The sequence below is a fragment of the Podarcis pityusensis genome (genome assembly GCF_964106645.2).
Source record: "Podarcis pityusensis genome assembly, chromosome: 4".
In the NCBI taxonomy this organism is placed as follows: domain Eukaryota; kingdom Metazoa; phylum Chordata; class Lepidosauria; order Squamata; family Lacertidae; genus Podarcis; species Podarcis pityusensis.
The window spans coordinates 20,663,603-20,678,096 of NC_138027.1; positions in this window are offsets into that span (position 1 = coordinate 20,663,603).

Genomic DNA, 14,494 nt, shown 5'->3' on the forward strand with positions numbered 1-14,494 from the left:
CAGAAATAATTTGAAAATTGACTCGGGTATTTGAAGAATTCTACTCCTGGCAACACCGTGATCATTGAATGGAAGATTGTTTTTAAACTGCAAATGCTTTAGAACTTTTAACAGCTGAAACTGCTTTTAGATGTCTTTAATTGTAAATGTTTATAGAATTCTTTAACCATTTCAGAATATTTTTCCTTTGTTTTTGTTCTGAAATGGTATATCTGCTTCGCCTCTGGGCTCCTTGAGGAGGAAGGGTGGGGTATAAATTCAAACAACAACAACATGAAATCAAGAGGGAACGGGTGAAGTTCTGCATCTTTCCCCTTCCCTGACAAATTATCCTGCACCAGCACGTGTCCCCTATTTCAATCAACATTAATTGTAGTTCTTCTGTGTAGTACAGTTGCCTTTATCATCCTGCTTGTATCATCAAATTAACTAGCAGTGAAAAGAGAGTTGCATGCAGTTTATTGCATTTTCATGCATGAAGAATGATTTTGATGTATGAAGAAGGATGAAGAATGAATTTTAGTAAGCTGGAACGTACCTGTAAGATTCTCCACCTACTGTTTTCTGTGATTAACCAACTTGCTGAAAGCCAGATTGAGCTACAGATGTGAAAATCATTGCACTGTTGAAGCAACTCACCTCCTGTGCCGGAATATATTGATTTCAAATTAATTCCCACTGAATAAAAACAAACCAACCCCTTTTTTTGCTTTTAATGTGGAAGGAAGAATCATAACACACTTAGACTTTCATAAAGCATCCCAGAAGTTGAAATACCCCTTCTTTAAGAATTAACACAGGGTTTTGAAACCTAGACTGTATGGCAGTTTTGGGAAGGAGTGCAGAAGAGTTGTTTGAAATAACATAACATGTACAGTATTTCCTGGGCTAATATATGGCTCAGAATGTAATTAGCCACTGTGTCTATCAAAGATCGCTTGCCATTTGGGGAGCAGAGGCAGTTGTGGCTCAGCACAGTGCCATGCAAGCTGGGTGGGGGAATCCTGTTGTGTGACTGGCAAATGATGCAATGGCCCTCCACCAGTCATGTGCGTTGATGGGACTCACCTGCAGTTTGAATTAACCAATTGCAGGTGGGCCCAGGGGGTGGGAATTTTAAGACAGACCTGGCTTCACTCACTCTCAGCAACACAGTCCCTTAGGAACAATAATATTTATTAGCCATGTAGGTGACAAGTCAACTTATCTATTGCAATCATGTAACAAAGAATAGCCAGATCACATGTTTCAAAAGCTCATAGCAGCATGCTTTTTTGCTGCTCACATGCTGATCTTCCTTTTCTCCCCATCATGCCCTAGTGGGACATTTGCTGAATTTAAACACTTTAATAGAGATGTTTTTAAAAGGGTGGACAAAACCCACATCTCTGTAGCCATTGAAGCAAGGCTGTGGTGTTCATCAATATTCATTAACATTTGTTTACTTATTTCAATCTGGGTTCTGTGTCACATTCCCTATCGAAGGCAATTTGAATTAATGTTGTTAAGGGACTTCATAGGATGCTTTAAGAAATGCTTAAATAATGGGCCAGTAAATTGTGCTTGCTGACTTCCTTTCCATTAATTTAGTGGCCGTGCTGAAAAAAATTAATCAAATTTGACTAGCAGGACTGCTTCTTTCTTTGTCCTTCATGGATGAAATAATAGCACTGCTATGAATATAGCAGAAAGACAGAAGGCAAAGGGGGGGAAATGAACTTGTATACCAAAGAAAAATCTGATTTCTGGGAGCAACCCTTCATGTGGATTCTGTCTTGTTATGTGATGCTTTGTTTTGCCTTTGGCAAAAGTCTAGACATGGAAATGCACCTTCTAAAGTCCACTTCACACATTTTAATGATCTCAGTTAGTGGTAGGTGAACTTGTGCCATCAGAAATTGTAATTAGCTCACAAAGTTATAAATACTGTGCTACAAGTTTGGACAAAAGTTCTCAAGTACTTCAAGATTTATTAAGTATATATTGTTTTGGGACATGCACATCAAGAAACACATCTTGGAAATGTGTCAAGCACATAGCACAGCATCACGACATGTGTCTCAACATTCCACACATTGCAACTTTTCCTTCTCTAATTGGCTGTTTTCATCTGTTTAATACATTCGAAGTTGGTGTCCATTTGACATGGACCCACCAAAACTAGAGGGAGGGCCTCTTGTGCCAGCCAAAAAAAGCCAGAATCCAACGAGCTGGATACTTCAGTTATGTAGAACATGCATGTGCAGAAACCATAAATTCATAATCTCAGTAGGAATTGCAAGAATATTATAATTCAGCCTCAGCACACACTTGTACATTTAAAGCCCTGATAGAGCTGAGAAATTTCAAGTTTCTGCAGCATCGCTAATCTCCATGAAAGAATAAGTGCCTGTTGTTGTTGTTTAGTCATTTAGTTGTGTCCGACTCTTCGTGAGCCCATGGACCAGAGCACACCAGGCACTCCTGTCTTCCACTGCCTCCCGCAGTTTGGTCAAACTCATGCTGGTAGCTTCGAGAACACTGTCCAGCCATCTCATCCTCTGTCGTCCCCTTCTCCTTGTGCCCTCCATCTTTCCCAACATCAGGATCTTTTCCAGGGAGTCCTCTCTTCTCATGAGGTGGCCAAAGTACTGGAGCCTCAGCTTCAGGATCTGTCCTTCCAGTAAGCACTCAGGGCTGATTTCCTTCAGAATGGATAGGTTTGATCTTCTTGCAGTCCATGGGACTCTCAAGAGTCTCCTCCAGCACCATAATTCAAAAGCATCAATTCTTCGGCGATCAGCCTTCTTTATGGTCCTGCTCTCACTTCCATACATCACTACTGGGAAAACCATAGCTTTTACTATACAGACCTTTGTTGCCAATAAGTGCCTAGCCATGTACATTTTCCAGTTTAAAAAGTAAAACTGCACCTGCTCAAGAGTACTTCCCCCTCAAGAACAACCGGGACACTCAGTGGCCAACCAGATTCTTATGGTAAGCCTGCAAGCAGGGTCCAAGAACAACAGAACTCTCCCCATCTGTGATTTCCAGCAGCTGACATTCAGAGACATATTGCTCCTGGCAGTAGAGGCAGAACAAAGCGATCATGGTTATTAGTCATTGATAGCAGTCATCCTCCTTGAATTTGCCTAATCCCCCTTTAAAGTCATCCAAGTTGGTGGCCATCACTACCTCCGATGGGAGTGTATTCCATAGTTTAACGACGTGTTGTGTGAACAAGTGCTTTATATTGTCTTTCCTGAAATGTTAATGGTGTGCTTTGCAACAGAAGTAATAACACATGCTGTCTAAAGGGGGACACCTAAGACATTTAAGTCCAGGGTCTAAAATTATCTAGATGCGCCACCGGATACACAAGTCAAACTACCTTCTGCTGGTACAAAGGCCCCATCGGATAGAACCATTATTTGTAACCCAAGGGGGGAAAAGTTGTTATGAAAAACACCCAGCTGTGTTTTCTGGAACCTTTTTGGAAAATGTCATAGGACACTTTGTTCTATCCATTTATATTTTGAATTCCTTGCAGGTTACCCTGAACTCTCAATTAAAATTGGCCTCTTATCTGTGTGTTTTCTTAAGCTACAGATGCACTGTGCATAGTTAAGATAGATGAATATTTCCCCACGAGGTCTTTAAAAGAGCTGAGCTTTCCCTAACGTTTCTATGTAACTTCTATGGAGCATGATCAAAAGCAAAACCCTTTTCATTTCAATAGTTTTCAAATGTATTTGACTTTGCATCCAGCCTTAGTATAATTCAGCAGCAAAATAATAATAATAAATATCCTTAAAATTACATGGAGAATGAATGCATAAGGTTGGGACTTCTGAAAATAATGGAAATGTCATCCTGAGCTTCTCCTCCTCCTTCCTCTTCTTCACCAGGAAGGGTTCAAACCCTACTCAGCCACGAAGCTGACTGGGTGATCTTTGTTCAGTCTCTCAGTCTCTCTCTCTCTCTCTGTCTACCTACCTTCCAGGGTTGTTGCGGGGATTAAATAAGGAGGATGAGAACCATGTGTGCCACCTTGAGCTCCAAGGAGGGGGGGAAAAAGGGTATAAATGCAATAAATAAATGCCAGGAATTGAACCTGGAAAACATAAGGCATAGACCTTTCAGCTTATATCGTAAGGGAGGAGTCACAGCTCCTTCCAGGCAACCTTGAGCTATAGTTGGGATGCAAATGGAATTCCCATCCTCACCAGTGATGCTCACCAAACTTCTGTCACTCCTGAAAAAGGAGGCTCACAGGAACCTTCAGCTCAGATTCAGGTTTTTACTGGGGTATGCTCAGTTCTGTTTAGGGCAAAAAAGTACTTAGGGTCCAATGGGAGATGTTGTTTCTTGTTATCTCCCTGTTCTGGCTTATTCCCACTGCTTTTAAAGGATGTCATGTGGTTTCCCATCATGCCACCAGCATTCCTCCATCATCTCAAGCCCATCTGAGCAGAACATGGCCCAGTCATTGGAGTGTTATACAGGCCTGGAAGTAGAGGGGCATCTTGTTCTGCAAAAGCCTTGGGTTCTCAGATGGGAAACAGTAGCACACTTACTTACAGGAATGCTCCATATTTCATTTTATTTTATAAGATATACTTCCTTTGCTGCCTGTCTAACAGTGTTTTCTAGGTGGTTCCTATAAAGTAGAGACTTGGTGAACAGTATAACACCGAGCAAAGTGTAATAGAAAGGTCTTGTCCAGGAGAGTCAGGGCAGGCAATGTCACATTCAGAAGTGTCACAAGAAGCAGTAAGAGGAATTGCTAATGGTCAGGTTCAGGGAGTGCCAGCCTAGTGCATTCATGTTCTGAATGCAGGATCAGTACCCTGGAGAGCTCCCAGTGAGTGTGCCTTGATGGTGTTTTTCCTCCCGCAGAACACTTTAGACAAGTGTTGCCTAGACAGGGAACTGAAGCCTTGTAGAGGCATACAAGACTTGTTCTGCATTAGAGACATAGGGTGACCGTTTTTGCATCACCGAAGAAAAGAGGACATATATCTGTCTAACATTTGCATATGCTAATGCAGGCATACAGATGCAAATTTAAGAATAATTACTGGAATTTAAATGTTACATTACTAGTAGTGGTGGCATTTAATTAATGTTAAACTGCTTAATTGCCAAAGTGGCTTCTAAGCAGTTTACAATAGAAGTGCAATACATCTCATTTAGGGCCCAGGGGTGGCGCTGTGGGTTAAACCACGGAGCCTAGGATTTGCTGGTCAGAAGGTTGGCAGTTCGAATCCCCATGACGGGGTGAGCTCCCATTGCTCAGTCCCTGCTCCTGCCAACCTAGCAGTTCAAAAGCATGTCAAAGTGCAAGTAGATAAATAGGTACCGCTCCAGCGGGAAGGTAAACGGCGTTTCGGTGTGCTGCTCTGGTTTGCCAGAAGTGGCTTAGTCATGCTGGCCACATGACCTGGAAGCTGTACGCCGGCTCCCTCGGCCGATAAAGTGAGATAAGCGCCGCAACCCCAGAGTCGGTCACGACTGGACCTAATGGTCAGTGGTACCTTTACCTTTACCTTTACCTTTACCTTTACATCTCATTGGGTGGAGACTCAAGGTCATGGACCGGACTGTGGATGGGTAATGCTGAGACCTCTGTTGTCCTTTCTTTATCTTTCATCTGGACACAGACCAGAGAGCCTTTCAAATAGAGAACACCTTCAGATAGAGATCCCTCCTCTTTGAAGCAGGGTGTGTGGCCCACCTAGGTGGAGAATCACTGTGCGATTGCAAACTCATCGCTAAACGTGGGAACCATATGCAGTTCACAAATGAACATGAGAATAACTAAGATAGAGGAGTGAGACCACTAAAGCCAGGCATAGGCAAACTCCGGCCCTCCAGATGTTTGGGACTACAATGCACATCATCCCTGACCACTGGTCCTGTTAGCTAGGGGTGATGGGAATTGTAGTCCCAAAAATGTTGAGGGCCGGAGTTTGCCTATGCCCTGACTAAAGCATAACAGACGGTTCATACTATCAAAGTCCAGGAGCAAATATTATGCTGGCGTGTGTGTGTTGCATATTGTGGAAACTGTCCTAGCTGGGTATGGTTTGGAACCACTAATGGGAGAATGCCTCTGGATAACCGTGCAGAATAGAAGCTCAGAATATCTTGAACTCCTCAAAAGACGAACATTTTTGAATTCCATATATACTGTGTGTGTATATATATAAATGCACGACTAGTCTTCATTTCTGCTTAGATAGACTTGAAAACGCATTTGTAGCATGTGCCCTTTCGATCCTTTTTGTTTCTTAGTTAATTTGTACTGCCTGCAGCCACCTAGGGATTGCCTTGCCTGTCTTTGCTGTCTTTGTTTTTCTAGCGCATCTTTGAATCTCTCTCTCAGTCTCAGCTGAGAGACCACAAAACTGCAGTGTTCCAAGAAGGAAGATGAACGTTTTGAAGTTACTGAGCTGCATACAACCGCATAACACAAACAGATTATCAGATGGATTACTGGGACGAACATTGCGTTCTATATCACTGAGAGGCAACATCATGTATTTAATGTGTGTTAATCTTTGAGTAACTGTCCTCTGCCTGGTTTTATTTTATTTTATCTGTGATTGATTCAATACATACTTATAGCACCACACAGTCCCATCTATTCATACATCCATTCATGTATATACATTGTTGTTGTTGTTTAGTCATTTAGTCGTGTCCGACTCTTTGTTACCCCATGGCCCAGAGCACACCAGGCACTCCTGTCTTCCACTGCCTTCCACAGTTTGGTCAATCTCATGCTGGTAGCTTCGAGAACACTATCCAACCATCTCATCCTCTGTCGTCCCCTTCTCCTTGTGCCCTCCCTCTTTCCCAACATCAGGGTCTTTTCCAGGGAGTCTTCTGTTTTCATGAGGTGGCCAAAGTATTGGAGCTTCAGCATACATACATACATAAGTGCTTTCCCCCCCTAAAAAAATGTTTAGGGGTACTCTCATTTTCCTACGGAGACGTGGGTGGCGCTGTGGGTTAAACCACAGAGCCTAGGGCTTGCGGTTCGAATCCGGGACGGGGTGAGCTCCCGTTGCTCGGTCCCTGCTCCTGACAACATAGCAGTTCGAAAGCATGTCAAAGTGCAAGTAGATAAATAGGTAAAGGTATCTGGCGGGAAGGTAAACGGTGTTTCCGTGTGCTGCTCTGGTTTGCCAGAAACGGCTTAGTCATGCTGGCCACATGACCTGGAAGCTGTACGCCGGCTCCCTCGGCCAGTAAAGCGAGATGAGCACCGCAACCCGAGAGTCAGCCACGACTGGACCTAATGGTCAGGGGTCCCTTTACCTTTACCTTACATTTTCCTACTCATTCTGAAATACTGTCCCTCAATGAGGCCAAACTTAAATTCACAAAAATGTTTAGGGGTATGCATTCCCCCTGCGTATCCCCAGAAAAAAGCACTGCATACATATTCCCACAGGATGCAAGGTGATCATTAGTAGATGTCTTAAGAAAATTTAAAAAATGCACAGGCTTATGTAAACTGAAATTAAAAGCAAAGGCTTTATGAAAGCCAGGATTCCAATGCACTAAATATGTGTTAAAAGAATTAACTGAATTAATGGTCCTTTGTTCATCTTTACATTCTTGAAATAAATGATTGGTAGTGAGATTGCTTGAAAGGCTTCCAAAAGTCAAACATACCTTCAAATTAGACTTCTTGTTAAACAGGGAATGGATTAAAAGCTCATTTCTCTCAAGTTTCACTGCAACATAATTTAGTAATTGCTCTATGCCAGTACTTGGAAAATTTGTTTTAGAATGGAACTAGTTCCAGTTCATCCTGTCTGGAAAGGAACTAGTTCCCATTAAAGTTCATACTTGAAAAGAAATGGATTAGCTTGGTCCAAGTCCATCCAAGTGAACCCTTTCAGTTCATAAAAAATTCTGCAAACAAAACAAATAAACAAAAAAGAAGTATAGGTCCCAAAAGCGAATTGAGGTAACACACAAGTAATAAGATGTCTAAAAGACAAAAAGCTACCAGGTGAAGCTTTCCCCATAATTGCATTTCCACACTAGGAAAGGCTTACCTTGTTTAATTTGCGTCAATCACACAACTGTTAATGACACAAAGACATCATTTACCTTGTTTCTTGTTACTGTGCTTCTTGCTGCAAAAAGCTGCTGTTAGAAGAGCAAATATCTTCAGCAGGGAAGATACAAGAAATGCCTCACATTTCTTCCTTATGGTTGCTTAGCCCCAGTGATTAAGTGATTTAGTATCATTAGCCACTGTAATGTCTCTGCATCTGCCTCATAAGCCTTAGAACATTGCCTCTACATTTTTTTTGCTAACTTTCTTTATAGATAGCCAGTTGACTTACATTTTTTAAGAAAAGGGAGAAGGGGGTGGAGCTTAGAGTCTGCTGGGTAATGAGGTGGATGAACATGAAGTTGAACTAGAAATCATTCAATGTTCTATGCCCCCCCCAAATTAATTCACCTCTAGTTCACTCAGCAATTATGAGAACTACTTTCATGTGTAGTTCAGAAATGTGCCTATTAGATGACCATTGTTCAGTCAAAGTAGTTTGTTCAAAGCACAGCTCTACTCTACATGTAATAATAATAATAATTTATTTATACCCCAGCCACTCTGGGCGGCTTCCAACAAAATATTAAAATACAATAATTCATCAAATATTAAAAGCTTCCCTAAACAGGGCTGCCTTCAGATGCCATCTAAAAGTCAGATACAGTGATACCTTGGGTTAAAGACGCTTCAGGTTACAGACTCCGCTAACCCAGAAATATTACCTCAGGTTAAGAACTTTGCTTCAGGATGAGAACAGAAATCGTGTGGTGGCGACGCTGCGGCAGCAGGAGGCCCCATTAGCTAAAGTGGTGCTTCAGGTTAAGAACAGTTTCAGGTTAAGAACGGACCTCTGGAACAAATTAAGTTCTTAACCCGAGGTACCACTGTAGTTGTTTATTTCTTTGACATCTGAAGGGTGTTCCACAGAGCGGGTACCACCACCAAGAAGGCCCTCTGCCTGGTTCCCTGTAACTTCACTTCTCGCAGTGAGGGAACCGCCAGAAGGCCCTTGGAGCTGGACCTCAATGTCCGGGCTGAGCGATGGGGGTGGAGTTTACATGAGGCTGTAACCACATGGAGTCTATTTCAACTTTAAGGAGCTTCAACATTGTGTTTGTTGTGTGAGCATCTTCCCTAAGAACAATTTTGGTTTGGAGAGAACAGGAGTTGCTACTCAGATTTCATCCAGTGTAAAATTCTGAAGCAAATAAAATCTGAGAAATGTTGAAGAAAGCCAAGACAGCTCTTACTGTCAGGAAGTTCTTCCTAATGTTTAGGTGGAATCTTCTTTCTTGTAGTTTGGATCCATTGCTCCGTGTCCGCTTCTCTGGAGCCGCAGAAAACAACCTTTCTCCCTCCTCTATGTGACATCCTTTTCTATATTTGAACATGGCTATCATATCACCTCTTAACCTCCTCTTCTCCAGGCTAAACATGCCCAGCTCCCTTAGCCGTTCCTCATAAGGCATCGTTTCCAGGCCTTTGACCATTTTGGTTGCCCTCCTCTGGACACGTTCCAGTTTGTCAGTGTCCTTCTTGAACTGTGGTGCCCAGAACTGGACACAGTACTCCAGGTGAGGTCTGACCAGAGCAGAATACAGTGGCACTATTACTTCCCTTGATCTAGATGCTATACTTCTATTGATGCAGCCCAGAATTGCATTGGCTTTTTTAGCTGCCGCGTCACACTGTTGGCTCATGTCAAGTTTGTGGTCAACCAAGACTCCTAGATCCTTTTCACATGTACTGCTCTCAAGCCAGGTGTCACCCATCTTGTATTTGTGCCTCTCATTTTTTTTGCCCAAGTGCAATACTTTACATTTCTCCCTGTTAAAATTCATCTTGTTTGTTTTTGCCCAGTTCTCTATTCTGTCAAGGTCGTTTTGAAGTGTGATCCTGTCCTCTGGGGTGTTAGCCACCCCTCCCAGTTTGGTGTCATCTGCAAATTTGATCAGGATGCCCTTGAGTCCATCATCCAAGTCGTTGATAAAGATGTTGAATAAGACCGGGCCCAAGACAGAACCCTGTGGCACCCCACTAGTCACTCTTCTCCAGGATGAAGAGGAACCATTGATGAGCACCCTTTGGGTTCGGTCAGTCAGCCAGTTACAAATCCACTGAGTGGTAGCATAGTCAAGACCTCATTTTACCAGCTTCTTTACAAGAATATCATGGGGCACCTTGTCAAATGCCTTGCTGAAATTAAGGTAGGCTACATCCACTGCGTTCCCTTCATCTACCAGGCTTGTAATTCTGTCAAAAAATGAGATCAGGTTAGTCTGACATGACTTATTTTTCAGAAATCCATGCTGACTATTGGTGATCACAGCATTCCTTTCTAGGTGCTCACAGACTGTTTGCTTAATGATCTGCTCCAGAATCTTCCCTGGTATTGATGTCAGACTGACTGGGCGGTAATTATTTGGGTCCTCTCTTTTCCCCTTTTTGAAAATAGGGATAAGCCTAGTGATATTTATTGGGTGGGAAATGGGACAGTTTACAGATTCTCTGGGTTCTCTTCAGATTTTCCCCAAAACAAAATAGAAAAAGATCTATAACAGGAGTGGGGAACCTGCATCCCTCAGGAAAAAGATGGATGTCCTATTTAGTAGCAGTAGGAGGTAAAGTAGTATACATACAGTGGTACCTCGGGTTACATACACTTCAGGTTACATACGCTTCAGGTTACAGACTCCGCTAACCCAGAAACAGTGCTCCAGGTTAAGAACTTTGCTTCAGGATGAGAACAGAAATCGTGCTCGGTGGCGCAGCAACAGCAGGAGGCCCCATTAGCTAAAGTGGTGCTTCAGGTTAAGAACAGTTTCAGGTTAATTACGGACCTCCGGAATGAATTAAGTACTTAACCCGAGGTACCAATGTACAGGCCTTTTGTGCCCCTTGAGTATTCGGTATACTCACTTTGTCCAACTCTGAGAGCCCCTCAAGTAGAACCATTCCTGCACAATGAGATTCAGAGGTCTCTTTCTTTATCTTAAAATGAACACAGTGGTTTTGTGGCTCCTATGTTGGGTGGGGGGCCACCTGCTTCCTTTAATGTTGTGAATGTTTTCTTTCTGGGAAGGAAGAAGGATGGAGACAAGGTGTCGGAATGTATTCTTGCAATTATTTCCCTGAGAGATTTGCAATAAATGGACAGTTCATTCCGTCTTGCTTTCCTTGTCTTTATTATTATCAATGAGCCTACCATGATCCCCAGATGTGGCACCTCTCAGAAACGACACTTTTCAAATCTTGCCCATCTTTGGGCCTTGCAGTGTCAGCAGAAACACAGCTCGTGGTTCCTATATGGATCTCCAGGATGGATTATCTTATTTAAATTTGAGCTGCATCAATGGGACTGCCATATTATCTCCGAGTGGCATTGACATATGGTTCGTTTATTCCAAGCCCTAAATAACCTTGAGAGGTACTGCTTTATTTTTTTGGTTTTGGTTGCTTCCTCTGGGAAGGCATGGCAATTTGCTTCATCACAGCAGGCCAAAAATATAGGTCTGTCGACCAATGAGTTAAATTGAAATAGATCTGCGAATTGACAAACCCACAAGAAATAGGACAGGGATTATACAGGACAAAAAGCTGCCATCTACCAAGTCAGACCGTTGCTATATCTAGTCCAGAATTGCGTACACTGACTGGCAGCAGCTTGCCTGAGTGTCAAGGGTGGTGGTGGTGGTGATCTTTTCACTGTTGGAATGTTTTAATTTTTTTATATTGTTAAATGTATACCTCACCTTTCCTCCCAAAGGAACTCAACACAGCAGACACTCCAGTGATTTACAATTGAAATAAAATAAAACACATTTAGAACACTGGGGTTTGAATCTGGGACTTTTAAAATGCAAGTCATATTCTATACTGTCGAAATGTGGTCATGCATAAAGTGTTAAGACCAGAAGGTGGAAAATATGAAAACAACAAGAAGAGGCAGGACTGAAGATTTGGAGATATGCTTCAGAGGTCCAGACTATGGGGAGCCTGGAAAAATTCATAATTACAATTTGGTCTTTTTTATTTTAGTTTCTTGTTTTTAATTGAATTATGATGTGGATATGTTGATTGGCTGTTTTTATTGGAAAATGAATAAAAATGATTTAAAAAAAGGAAATGTGGTCATGCAGTGTTTTTGTTTAGAATGCCAGCCAGCCAGCCATGCCCTTCCCCAGAGTACTCCATTCCCCTTCCCCAACAGTCAGCATTTTATGGGCAGTGAACATGCTTAGTCCTCACTGAGCTGTTTTGGGTTCCCCCTCCTTAAGGTTTCCCCCCTAAATATGCTTTACACTTATGCAAGTCCCCTTGGGGTTCACCAAGCTTCCCTCTTATGCAAACAGTGCTTTTTCTGGGGGTACGCACGGGTATGTACACCCCTAAACATTTTGTGAATCTTTGTACTTTTGTCCATTTACTGTATTTATTTCCCCCGATTTGAACTATACAATGGTAATTTTCTTGAGTCAAAATGAGAGTACCCCAAAACATTTTTATAGATAAAAGCACTGCATGCAAGGATGGTGCTCTTTTGGCTACATAATGATTGACACGTGGGATGAGTTTGCTATTAGATGGATGGAGAGAGAGAGAGAGAGAGAGAGAGAGAGAGAGAGAGAGAGAGATAGCTCACACCTTTAAAGGTACCTGCAGGCCATTATGATTAGTAATTCACAGACAGAGAACTGCAACTGTACAACTACAGAGGGAAAAGGGCCTAAATTATTGGCTTGCTGAATAATGTTCTTCACAACTCGAGCAGCATCTCATTATTTAGGAGATTAATTAGGCTTGCAGTATACCTTTGCACAATGACATTCACGCCCTGCTTTCCATATTCAAATGCAAAAAACAAAACAAAACACTCTTGCCCAGAAAACTTTTTTTCAAAAATAAACAACATAATTTACAAAAAAGGGAAGATGATATAAAGTGCTGTATTTTCCATTCTAGATGGATTATAAACCATCCCCTTTGGAATTTGCATCTCCCCTGCCCCCACAAAGTGAACCATAATGCAAAGTATGTGCATTTCATCAAAGCAGAAGAAACTTGCATTTGTTATGTCACTTTAAAGCTGCTTTTGGGAATTGTATTAAATTGCTGCTGTTGAACACTCGACGGCAGAGAAGTGCATATTATTTTTTTGAGTGCAAGGTGTGTTCGGGCCTATAAAATGAGCTGCTACTGAGTTATATATATATAAGACTAACCACAAAGATACATGCAACATTGAGAGGGGAAGAAGCTATTTGGTCCTTTTCCCCCTTAGGTCCTTTGCCCCTCAAAGTCAATCTGCAAATAGTTTTCTCTCTATAGCTACTTTATCTTTTTCCCCATAGGGAAAAAAATTAATGAGTGGGGGAAGGGTTGAGTAAAAACACCAAAAATGTATGGAGTGCAAGGGGTTAAGCACCTCCACTAACTTCCCTCATAGCCTTCCATTCAAGATTGAAGACTCCTGTGTCTGCTTTCCACTGAAAAAACAACAACAAGGGCAAGGTTATGTACGACTGTGTCTTACAAGTAGTTTGGCCCTTAGTCTGTTCAAAATACTTAATCATCAATCACTACCTCAAGAATACTTACAACAGCCATGCAGCTTTGCTTGGGATGTGGTCAGTATCATTTTTGCCTATGGCGACGGGAGACTTTGGCCCTTGCAACGTTTGTGGGTGAGTTATGATATGAACCAGGGTCTTTCAGAATTCTCTGTTGGGGCGTGTGCAGACCCTCCAAGTATCACTGTTTTCCAGGGGAAAGTCCCAGATTTTCAGAAGCTGTCCCAGTTTCAGATTTGATCCCGGAATGTCCTGCTTTTCTTAGGATGTCCCTATGTTCATCTAAGAAATGTTGGAGGGTATGGAGTTATGTGACCATGGAGATAAGTAATTATACAGTAGTACCTGGGTTCTTTAACTTAATCCATTCTGGGAGTCTGTTCGACTCCCGAAACTGTTCAAAAATGAAAGTGTGGCTTCCGATTGCCTGCAGGAGCTTCCTGCACTCAAACGGAAACAGTATCACACGTTTGCTTCCGAAAAATGTTCGCAAACCAGAGCACTTATTTCTGGGTTTGCGATGTTCAGGAGCCGATTTGTTTGGCAACTAAGCTGTTTGGGAACCAAGGTTCTACTGTACAACCTTTAAAAGACACATGAAAGCAATCCTGCATAGGGAAGGTTTTTTTTTTCTAATGCTTATTGTTTTATTATATATTTTTTATATGTTGGAAGCTGCCCAGGTTGGCTGGGGCAACCCAGTCAGATGGGCATGGTATATACTTTAACTACTGCTGCTACTTCCAAGCTATTTCCCGTTTGTGGGGAATAGTTTGGTTTATTTCCAATCCAACGCAAGCTTGGGAGACATGCTTACCTCTAGAGTAATCATGCAGAGGACCAGGCTATATGCAATATCCAACAT